At 43.1% G+C, this 11,196-nt stretch overlaps 1 long non-coding RNA gene across 1 annotated transcript; it reads right to left on the bottom strand.

Moving 5' to 3' along the window:
* Nucleotides 1-6,014: 6,014 nt before the first annotated feature.
* LOC145420040 (uncharacterized) lies at nt 6,015-7,066 on the bottom strand. The gene is made up of 2 exons (XR_013901319.1): nt 6,542-7,066; nt 6,015-6,463 (listed from the first exon to the last, which is right to left on the bottom strand). It is a non-coding gene; the product is annotated as an uncharacterized LOC145420040 (long non-coding RNA).
* Between the last annotated feature and the right edge of the window lie 4,130 nt (nt 7,067-11,196).

Raw genomic sequence — 11,196 nt, forward strand, 5'->3', positions numbered from 1 at the left:
TTATAGGTTACAGCAGGCAGCACGCTAATGGCGCATGCACACTTACAAAGGAACCTTCTGACCAAACTAAACACAAACAACACATTGGGAAGACATGTCAGAGAGGTCGGCTGATAGGAAAAAACAACGACAATACATAACATGAGGTGAGAGGAGGAGAAAAAACTCCACTCAGACTGAGCTCCTAGTGGGGGAACAGTTTGATAACAGAAAAAACACCTCAGCACAAAAAGCACATGACTATCAATACACCATGAAACACAAGACAAGCAACAGGGCGGGTAAAGGGTAAGAGAGCCGGTGTAGACAGCGCATCCGGTCCTGCAGCATGTCTGCGCTGGTCCAGTCGACCGCCATCTTCCCCGGGAGGGGACAAGCATCGAAGGCGTTTGGAAAGGGAGGGGGGATCAGTGTGTATCAGTGTATGTGTGTGTGTGTTTCCAGAGTTCAGCTGAGACAGTGTCCTTCGCCCTGCCAGGCTAAGTAAACCCAGGTGGCCTTGCATAGGAACAGACTCAACACAGTCGTCATCAGGGTGTTGTTGTTCGGCTCCAGCCTTGAGCCCACAGCTGGCGCCGAAGTGGTAGCCGGAATAAATGGTGATTTTTGTTTTATGCGAGCAACTCATGAGAATTTCAGAGCTGTTCTTTAACACTCCGACACTGGTCTCTCAATCTCCCGTTGGAGAGCTGCGAGCTTTTCCCTGATGTTATCAAACTTGTGCTCTGTGATGTTGCCATTCTTTTGCTCAAAGAGCAGATTTAGAGACCTCACGACCGCAGTGAGCTGTTCCACGATGTGATCCAACTTTCGCTCAGAGGTGTTATTCTGAGTATTCACGGCAGCCGTTAGCTTCTCTCAAGGTGTTAACCATGCTGCTCTCAGTGAGCCCGTTCGGAGAAGTCGCGCCTCGTCCCATCATTTCAATCCCAGCGGGCAGCCTTGGGGTGTTTGAACAGCCGGTTCCGCTTCCTTAATTCTCCGATAAGCCAGGGCCAAGCCAGCTCCGATCAGCAAGAACCCTGTTATCATGGTTCCGAATAGGGAGATATCTTCAGCGTCCTTGATCGACAGTCCCGCCAGGCACATGATCCTCCATTTCTGCCACCCGTCCATCGTTTATCCGGCAGGGAAAGTCCCTCCAGGGCACTCAGGCTCACCGAGCCCAGACTTCTCGTTGAGAAAAGGGTGTCAATAGCATTCAGAGACCAGTTGATCAAATCCATAATTCCTCTTTTAGGTTTTAGAAACAGACTGTGAGAGAGTGTCCAGGGAAAGTAAAAACACAAGACAAGACAAGGACACAAGAGGCTAAGCAGGGAAGATAAGGGAGAGGAGGAGAGGAGAAAGGTGCGACCGCCTTCGCCGAGAGCTAAAGAAAGCTATATAGAACCACTTTATAGGATTATATTTGTTCGCAGATGTTGGCAGCTGTCAGCGAATAGTTTTCAGCTATTTTGAAACAAAAAAAAGACTTTTTATCCATAACAGCAAATGAACTGAACAACAGAAAATACAAATGCTATTTATGGTCTCCTCACAACAATGATAAGAAAAATAAACTGGGCCAATATGGCATGTTTGTTAATACAGAGACACACATGTTAATGTGATCTCTGGTGCCCCACTCAGAGACACAGGTCTCCAAGTGTCCAGCATTCAGAGGCTACCTGAGGACTCATGTGAGAGAAAACCTGCTCACACAGACATTCAGAGCCAAATACTGTCAATAAGGCCTCTGCAATCCATCACCAGTTCAGCTCTGATGATCCAGTAAGGACATCTCCTGGTCTCATCTTCATGTTTCCCTCTCACCACATATCCAAACCGACATCATGACCAGCTTTACAGCTGTGGCTCCAGCAAACATCAGCTGATACTAGAAAGTGATATTAAATAAATTCTAACAACAGCTGATCAAACGTGCTGCTGTTGTTTAGCGCGACATCCGCTGGTTTCCTCTTTCTGTTGTGTTAACCAAGATGGCGCCAGTGTTCACGGCAAGCCGTCTCCTCCGCTTTTGTTTGTTGTTTATTGTCCTTCTCTCTATGTGCTGCCCTGATGTCTCCACGTTACTTGTCTATGATCGCCAAACTCTTTTGAATCTCCGGCCTTTGGACTACCAGACACAAGATTTTAAATGGAGATCTGACAATCCTCCTCCGCTTTCGAAGGACTTTCCTGATTACCTCCGCCACTTACCATCTGCCTTCTCTCAAAGGAAACGTTCACTGAGACGGGGTAAACGTGGCGGCATCCGTGTTCGTATCAAGGCCCTTTTAAAGTCCTATGTTGCAACAAATGATCGCTATTCTACAAACATTCTGTCATGTATTTCTGCCCTCCGAGACCATGCTAACTTCAGACTGTTCTGTCATCGCTGGATTCGCCCTGTTGGACCTTATGGTTACCTGAACCTCCCAGCTGATCTTCCACCCGGTCGGTGCTGGGTGCGGTCCTCCAGAGGAGGCGCGAATCTCGGCAACCTTCGCCTGCTGCGGCGTTCTCCTACCAGTAACAGTGTGACCACTCTCCGTATGGCCTTATTAAATACAAGGTCACTGACGAATAAGACTTTTATTTTAAATGACCTTATCCTATCGTCGGGACTGGATTTCTTATTCCTGACGGAAGCTTGGCTTCGCCCCGGCGAACTTTTTCCCTTCTCGGAGCTGCTCCCACCTGACCACGCTTTTATTAGCTCACCCCGGACCACTGGAAGAGGTGGAGGGCTAGCTTCAGTTTTTAAAAACAAACTTCGATGTCGGCAGCTGCCACCTGTTCTGTACCCCAGTTTCGAGGTGCAGTTATTGGAAGTGAACTGCGTCCCCTCCATCCTCTGCGCTGTGGTGTATCGTCCCCCGAAACTTATTAAGGATTTTCTTCCAGAATTTGCTGATCTACTGGGGAGCCTAGTGCCACGTTATGACCGTATATTAATTGTTGGTGACTTCAACATTCATGTTTGCTGTGAGGACAGTTCGCTAGCTAAGGATTTCCTCGCTCTTATTAGCACCCTCAATCTCACCCAGTGGGTAAGTGAACCAACTCACACTAAAGGTCATATACTTGATTTGGTACTATCTCATGGTCTGGATATTTGCATCACGGACATAGAGGACTCTGGGATTTCAGATCACTTCCCTGTTTTTTTAATACTGTAGCGAGCGCTGTGGACTTGAACAGTGATGGCCCTGTGCGGCAATCGCGCACGATTAACTCCCAGTCAATCGCCCACTTCATTGATGCTTTCCTTGACTCTCCCCTCTCTGCTGCTAACTGTAATGGGGTTTTATCAGCGGATGAGCTTGCTAACCTCTTTTATACTACATGCGCTGACATCCTTAATTCTGTGGCACCTCTGAGAATTAAACGTGCCAAATCCTCCCAACCCTGGCTAAATGATACTACTCGCGCCCTTAGGCGTGAATGTCGTCGTGCTGAAAGAAAATGGAGGAAAGACAAACTCCACGTCTCTCTGGACATCCTCCATAATTGTCTAAGTATCAAAAGTCTGTTAAAGCTGCCAAATCTGCCTTTTTGTCTAGCATTATTATGACTAATAGCCACAACCCCCGAGCACTTTTTAATACTTTTAATTCTGTGATAAACCCTTGCACTACCACTTATAGGGATGCCTCCCCTGCTCTTTGTGATAAATTCTTAAAGTATTTCTCTGAACAAATCTCAGCTCTAAGGGCTTCTCATCCATCTCATCCATCATCAGTTTTAGACCCAGTTCCAGCTTCTGAATGCTTGACTGTCTTTCAACAGTTTGAGCCAGTGTCTTATTCTGCTTTAAAAGATATAATTGATCATCTCAAAATCTCTGGTTCCCCGCATGATATTCTTCCTTCTTGTTTCTTTAAGGAAGCTTTACATGTTATTGGTCCTTGTATCTTATCTCTGCTGAATGCATCATTGTCATCAGGTTGTGTACCGTCTGTCTTTAAGCATGCTGTTGTGCAACCTATTATGAAAAAGAAAAATCTTGACCCTAATGGTCTCACTAACTACAGGCCGATCTCCAAACTCCCTTTTATTTCCAAAATATTGGAAAAGGTAGTTCTAAAACAACTTCAGGCCTTTTTAGATGCAAATGGTATTAATGAAAAGTTTCAGTCTGGTTTGAAACCTCGCCACAGCACAGAGACAGCCTTACTTAGAGTTTTTAATGATCTTCTTTTAACTGTTGATTCTGGATATTCTGTGGTCTTAGTTTTACTTGACCTGTCTGCTTTTGACACGGTTAACCACAACATTCTTCTATCAAGACTGGAACATGTTGTTGGTCTCAAAGGTTTTATCCTGGTTTAAATCCTACCTCTCAGAGAGGTCGTTCTCTGTTGCTATGGGGCAACACTCCTCGGCTTCTGCCCCTATTTACTGTGGTGTGCCTCAAGGGTCCGTGCTCGGTCCTGCTCTCTTCTCTTTGTACATGTTGCCGTTGGGATTAATTTTTAGAAAACACAACATCTCCTTTCACTGTTATGCCGATGATATCCAGATTTATTTACCTTTGAAATCCGATGTGTCTGCTTCTTTGCAACCTCTGTTCAACTGTTTGCATGAAGTAAAAATTTGGTTATCACATAATTTTCTTACATTGAACGAGAATAAGACCGAAATCATAGTCTTTGGTAGTCACACTCCCCTAGACCAGTTAGCTGATGCCCTAGGCCCTCTCGCTAGCCATCTTTCGTCCACTGTAAGAAACCTCGGAGTGTTCCTGGATGGCTCTTTTAAACTCGAGAAACAGGTGTCCACTGTGGTAAAAAAACAGCTTTTACCAGTTGCGTCAGATTTCCAAAGCAAAGCCGTTCCTTCCTTTAAAGGACCTTGAAAAGCTTATCCACGCATTTATTACATCCAGATTGGACGACTTTAACTGCCTCTACTCGGGCCTCCAACACTCCTCTCTTTGCCGGCTCCAGTTAATTCAAAATGCAGCTGCGCGTCTTTTAACAGGTACGAGAATTCATGAACACATAACTCCAATCTTAGCCAAATTACATTGGCTCCCTGTTAAATATTGTATAGATTAAAATTAAAATTATTTTGTTCACTTTTAATATTTTGAATAATTTAGCGCCCAGTTATCTTTCTGATTTACTCCATTCATACAATCCCAACAGAGCACTTAGATCGTCCAACCACAGGCTCCTAGCACAACCTAGGACTCGAATGAAGTCGAGAGGCGACCGGGCCTTTGCATCCGTGGCACCCAGACTCTGGAATAACCTCTCCGTTCATATTCGCACTGCCGAGTCTATCCAGTCTTTTAAATTACGTCTTAAAACTTATTTTTTTACTTTGGCTTTTGATTCTGTCTAGTTGGCTGTTTTAGCTTGTTGCGTTGTTACCTATTGTTTGTTGTCCTCTTCTATTGTTTGTTTTAACTGTCTCATGCTTTTACTGACTGTGAAGCACTATGGTCAACACTGTTGTTTTACTATGTGCTATATAAATAAATTTTGATTTGATTTGATTTCTGGCGCAAAGTGGGCTGTTACACCCCAGCCTAGGCAACCGGCGTGCAACGTATGAAAATAAAAATAAGAAAAACACACGAGAAAAAAAAAACTACAGCTCTCCACCAAAATCCCAAAACGAAGGTGTCACAAACGAACATATTAACAAACCCATTCACAGCTATTTACAACAGACTATTTATTTACAACAAAACACCAAACTACTTACAACACGGGGGAGATCGCAACCATGACCAACTGACACACAGGGGCCTGTTCTTCGTACCGCGCTAAGTGAGTTAGCTGGATGAGATTGTTGACGATTTCGCGTGATCCTGGATCGTTCGGTTCCCCGAAGCCCATCCGGGACTTGCTGTCATAGCAACAGAGCCGTAAGCGTAAACCTGCTGGGGAGCAGGTTTACTTTATGTAAACAGGATTAGATCGCGGCCACGCAGGTATGTCCGCGTCATTCATACGAAAGCAACAGCGATATTCCACCACTGTTTTTCCATAAATACATATTATCAATGTAACTAAAGATAATGCAGCACTTGATCCATTTATTGATGTCACACAGATACATACAGGTCATTTCCTAAAAAAGGGAAATGTACTATTAACATTCTATTACATGTATGTGATTATTACAGATGTAATTCATATTTCAGAGTAGTAATTGTAAATTACTTCGTGTAATCAAGATGAGAGACCACGGCTATAAAAGCGAAGGTGGATTTGGGAAGTCTGTCGCAGCCATGTCCTGTCCGTATACGCGAGCAGCCCATTGTGGAAGGTGCAAGATTGATAAGGAGAGTCCTCAGAATTCAGCGTATATTGCGGGACAGACAGGATCCTTTAGCTCAGCGCGACAGTGTGCTCATAGAGAGATATCGATTTTCCCGTGAGGGTATTATTCACTTAACCAACTTGTTGACGAGGGGGTGCAGGACCACCACCTGTCTTTTGTTGCTCCGCCCTTTTCTTGGTTGCTGTTATGAAAAAAATTAACAGATTATTCCAGGGTCTCTTTCCAAGAGACGAAAAGCAATATAAGTGATAAATATTACCATTCTGTAGAATATTCTTATATTGCACTTTTACTTGTTCCCATGTTCTAGTGGGTCCTGTCGTGGCTCTAATGTGAAAGGGGATATAATATAACATATTATAATATAATATAATGTAATATAATATTGGATAATATGGTGTGATATGATAAATCTACCCTACCGCCTACTGGTGTTGGCCAGAGGGGCCGATGGCGCAATATGGCAGCCTGGCTTCTGTCAGTCTGCCCCAGGGCAGCTGTGGCTACAACTGTAGCTGCCTCCACCAGTGTGTGAATGTGAGAGTGAATGAATAGTGGCATTGTAAAGCGCTTTGGGTGCCTTGAAAAGCGCTATATAAATCCACTCCATTATTATTGTTATTATTGAATTACTTACGAGTTTAATTTGTCAGCAACTTCCTGCCAGCCCTCTCTCCTTGCTTTTGCAGCCTTTGCAGTGTTCTCTTGCGTTTTAATTAAACTCTGAAACTCCTGAAATCCCTCACTCAAGAGTTCTTGCTCTGCTGCCGAAAAATACCGAGCGCGCTCCTTCAACATTTTCGCCGACCAATCAGAGGGTTGCCGATCAATGTTTCTACTATCGATGCGTAGCCCCTGTTGGGCCACCCAGTGATCTCACATTACTTCATCCAGCTGTACTAATCGTCAACAACAGGTGTGTTCGGGGAACCGGAATAGCGAGCTCAGAGTTAGCGCGATGATTTGATCTTGGATGTAGTAAGCGACGTACGAAGCACAGGGCCCAGGGCTTAAATACATAGAAGGAGCAATCAGGGAATGGACCACAGGAGGGAAACACAGCTGGGGCAAATTAGACCTGACGAGACAAGGAAACGTAAACTGAACACACTAAGATAACAACAGACCTTCAAAGTAAAACAGGAAACACATGACAGTCACGCAAAAACAAAACACTGACAACACCGAAACGTAACAGGGCGATAAATAAACAAGAGAGAAAAGCCGATCAGCTGATCATTGATCAGTTTCATGATTGAAGTAGCAACAGGAGAGGGAGGGGGAGAGGATGAGAGAAGAGGCAGCTGCAGCGTAACGACAGAATAACTCCAGCTTTGTGTCTTTTTCCATCCTAGACAAACTGCGTCCCTTCTCAGCTCAACATGAAACGCGTAATATTTTCTCTGAATGCGGGACGATTGTTTTTTAAGGAGCAGTTGGCAACTCTACTAACTAACCTTATGTTAGGTTTTGTATTGTTGATTGTCATTTATGCTTAGAAATATTTACTCATATATGCTTAGAAGTATATAATCATTTGTAGATTGAAAGAATGTCTCATCCTAGGAGGTCTGTAACAACTCTGTGTAGCATGAAGAGGGGAGTGCGTTCACTCTTCTACAGAGTGCTCTGGCATAGATCACACACCTCCTAGGAGAGGTCGTATCTTCTCTTGCTGATATATGGCATAGCAAACACACGCATATATATCTTTAAGTATAAGAGCCTTTTGTTCAGATGGACCCGCTGGACTCCTGGCACCAGCTTTGGGGAGTCTTCACAGGGTCACATCTTGACCTCACACACACACACACACACACACACACAAAGGCAAGGTACTCTTTGTTTGTATGTAGACGTCATATGTTAATGAACCTATGCATATTCATGTAACCTCAATAAAAGAGCAGTGTTACGGGAGAACGGACGAGAGCAACTGGGGTCAAGCGAAGGAACGGCGTTTGTCTGGTTCTCTCCCGTGCACGAGAAACATGAAGAACTTTGCCTACTCGTGTCTTGCTTGCTGTGTAATTATATTGCCTTCATCGTTCCAGCGAATAGGTTCAAGCTACAAACCTATCACCTTATGAATAAAATAAAGTTCACTGTCAGTAACATCATAGCACCCGCCCAGCTGTATAGAAACTCCGTCATGCTAGCTAGCATGCAGTACGAGTTATTGTAACTGACTGTAAAAAGTCAACACAACAAAAATAATCTCCATCTAAACTTGGTTTATATCTGACCCAGATGGACTACAGGTCATAACTTCTTACCTCAAGTTCACCTGACACTCAGACTGGCGGCCTCCTCCTGCCTCCCCTCTCCCTCATCCACCTGCTGGCCTCCACCACTTGTTAATGTTACTGAATCTGTGGAAGCTCTGCGATGCCACCACCAAACAATTGAGTTATTTTTACACACCGGCCATCATCTGGCCAATCCACCACCTCTCATTGTTTATACCTGTCCTGGAATGTGACACGTGTCACCAGTTTCTCCATTCAGATGGGATTGGTGTGAGAGTTTAGGTAACAAGATTTCAATGAGAGGTCTGAATAATAAACCTGAATACAGATCACATGGAAATTCCAGGCATAAATTTAATATAAAAATCTGAGCTGATCTTTCAGAAAATACTGATGATTCATACCAGAGGTGTGGACTCGAGTCACATGACTTGGACTCGAGTCAGACTCGAGTCATTAATTTTATGACTTTAGACTTGACTTGAAAAAATGTTGTAAGACTTGTGACTTGACTTGGACTTTTACACCAATGACCTGGGACTTGAATTGGACTTGAACCGGTTTACTTGAAAAGACTTGATATTTTACCCCAAATATAAAATTTAACATGCATATTATATAGAGATTGAAAATGTGACGTCATTCACGGGTAGAACCGCAAAGGATTCTGGGAACTCGTGGCAAGCGGTACTAGCGCACGCAGGCTTTCAATTGAAATCAGTCACACAGCGATAAAAAGAAACACAAAAAATGTCAAGAAGCTGTTGTATTATTAACTGCAATAGCCGGTCGCATGACAGCCACGGGAAGCCGACGGGTAAAGAGATCGGTTGTTATCGGATTACGTCGTTGAAGAGAAATTGTTCGAGCCATGTTTCCGAAGTAACAAAGAGGCGACTGGATTGCAGCCATTCAAAGACCAAATATAACGTCCCAGAACCCTCCAGCTCACAGGTTAGTCTGCTCCAAGCATTTACACGAAGGTCAGAGTTTTTTAGTAGTTAATGCGTCATTTTCACAACATAATTGGTGATATAGGTTACAAGCAAGTCTGGCGCTGAACAGAAATTGTGGCGCTATGCTCCTTTGTTTATTGTGCATAAATAGTGAATTGTCCTGACACAATATTGCGTTTCGCTTCTGTTATTATGGTACATTGACAAAAACATATACTTTTATTCACAGGATAAAACAGGTTTTTTGTATCACTAATTGCCCAGTACGATTACAACATACAGTATTATTGTCACTGCTACATTTCTGTGATGGGTACCAGAAATTATTTCCACTGCTAATTAATTACCATTGAGCTCAAAGGTCCTATTAATAAACGGTTAACGAATGTGTATTTATGAAGACGATTTGTGAGACTGGTAAACTTATGATACGTACGATGGTCTTTCGTTCTACACGGTGCATTTCAAGGTCCTGCACCCATCCGTCGGTAAACTGTACCTGGGCTTGTTGCAGTGACCTGAAGTTACTAAACTTCATGAGTGTATGCACTCACTCCAAGAAGCGTATAATTATAAATATGCATATAAATATGCTACGATGAGATAGCTGACTTCATCTAACTAGCAAATGTTGTCCAGGCTATGTTGGTGATACAGTTTTTTTAATGTGTATGATATTTTTGTCATGCGATTTTAAAGCCGGTCCTACAACCGCATCCAAGAATAACATGCAGCTTATCTCAGAACTGTCGGTGAAAATTATTCTTGGAGCTAGGTTTAATTGAGCTGCATTTTAAAGAGGTGCAATTTTACAATTTGTGTATATTTTCTAAGTTCACTATTTTGTCATGTGTTGAGAAAAACACAGATTTTAAAATTACATGGTCTAATATTTACATTTGGCATAACTGCAACATTATTTTTTCGTTTGGACTTGAAATTCAAAGTTTCAGACTTGTGACTTGACTCGGACTTTTACACCAGTGACTTGAGACTCGACTCTGACTTGCCTGACATTACTTGAGACTTGACTTGAGACTTGAGGATAAAGACTTGAGACTTACTTGAGACTTGCAGAACAATGACTTGGTCCCACCTCTGATTCATACACATAACATGCTGGTTATTTGTTTTCTGACAGTTGGTTAAAATTTGCCCTACAGAATAAACAAAAGCTAATTATACAGATAGGGCTTGGCTCTAATATTCCTGATATATTTTATGTACATTAAAGTTAAAGGCACTTAAATTTCTTTAATTATGCTGCCTGCTAGCCTTTAGTGCCACAACAGATAGTGCCCTATCCACATGTGACACAAGTATTGCAAGTATTTCACACAGCAACACATACATGTTTTCAACTTATTTTAACTTTTACTTATTTGTCTCCATGCTGGGGGAGCTGTTTCTGCTTAGCTCTGCTGGGAATCCTTAAAGCTGTTTGGGACTTCCAGTCAGCAAAATAATCAACCATAAGGCCACCCCTATAAAAGACATTCTGGAGGCGCCAGATGGTTTCCTGTGTCAGCTGAAACACACATTATACAACTTATGAATCGTGTCTTTGTTGCTGTTTTGGTTTGGGGGGGTCAGTAGCCTCACCTGTCCCTGTTCTGTGTCTGCTTTATTCTATTTTGCTTTTCAAATCTGCTTTCAGCACAGACACCAGACATTCCCATTGAAAAGATCTTTTTCAATGGGAATGTCTG

This window comes from Astatotilapia calliptera, chromosome 14 (genome assembly GCF_964374335.1).
Source record: "Astatotilapia calliptera chromosome 14, fAstCal68.1, whole genome shotgun sequence".
Taxonomy (NCBI): Eukaryota; Metazoa; Chordata; class Actinopteri; order Cichliformes; family Cichlidae; genus Astatotilapia; species Astatotilapia calliptera.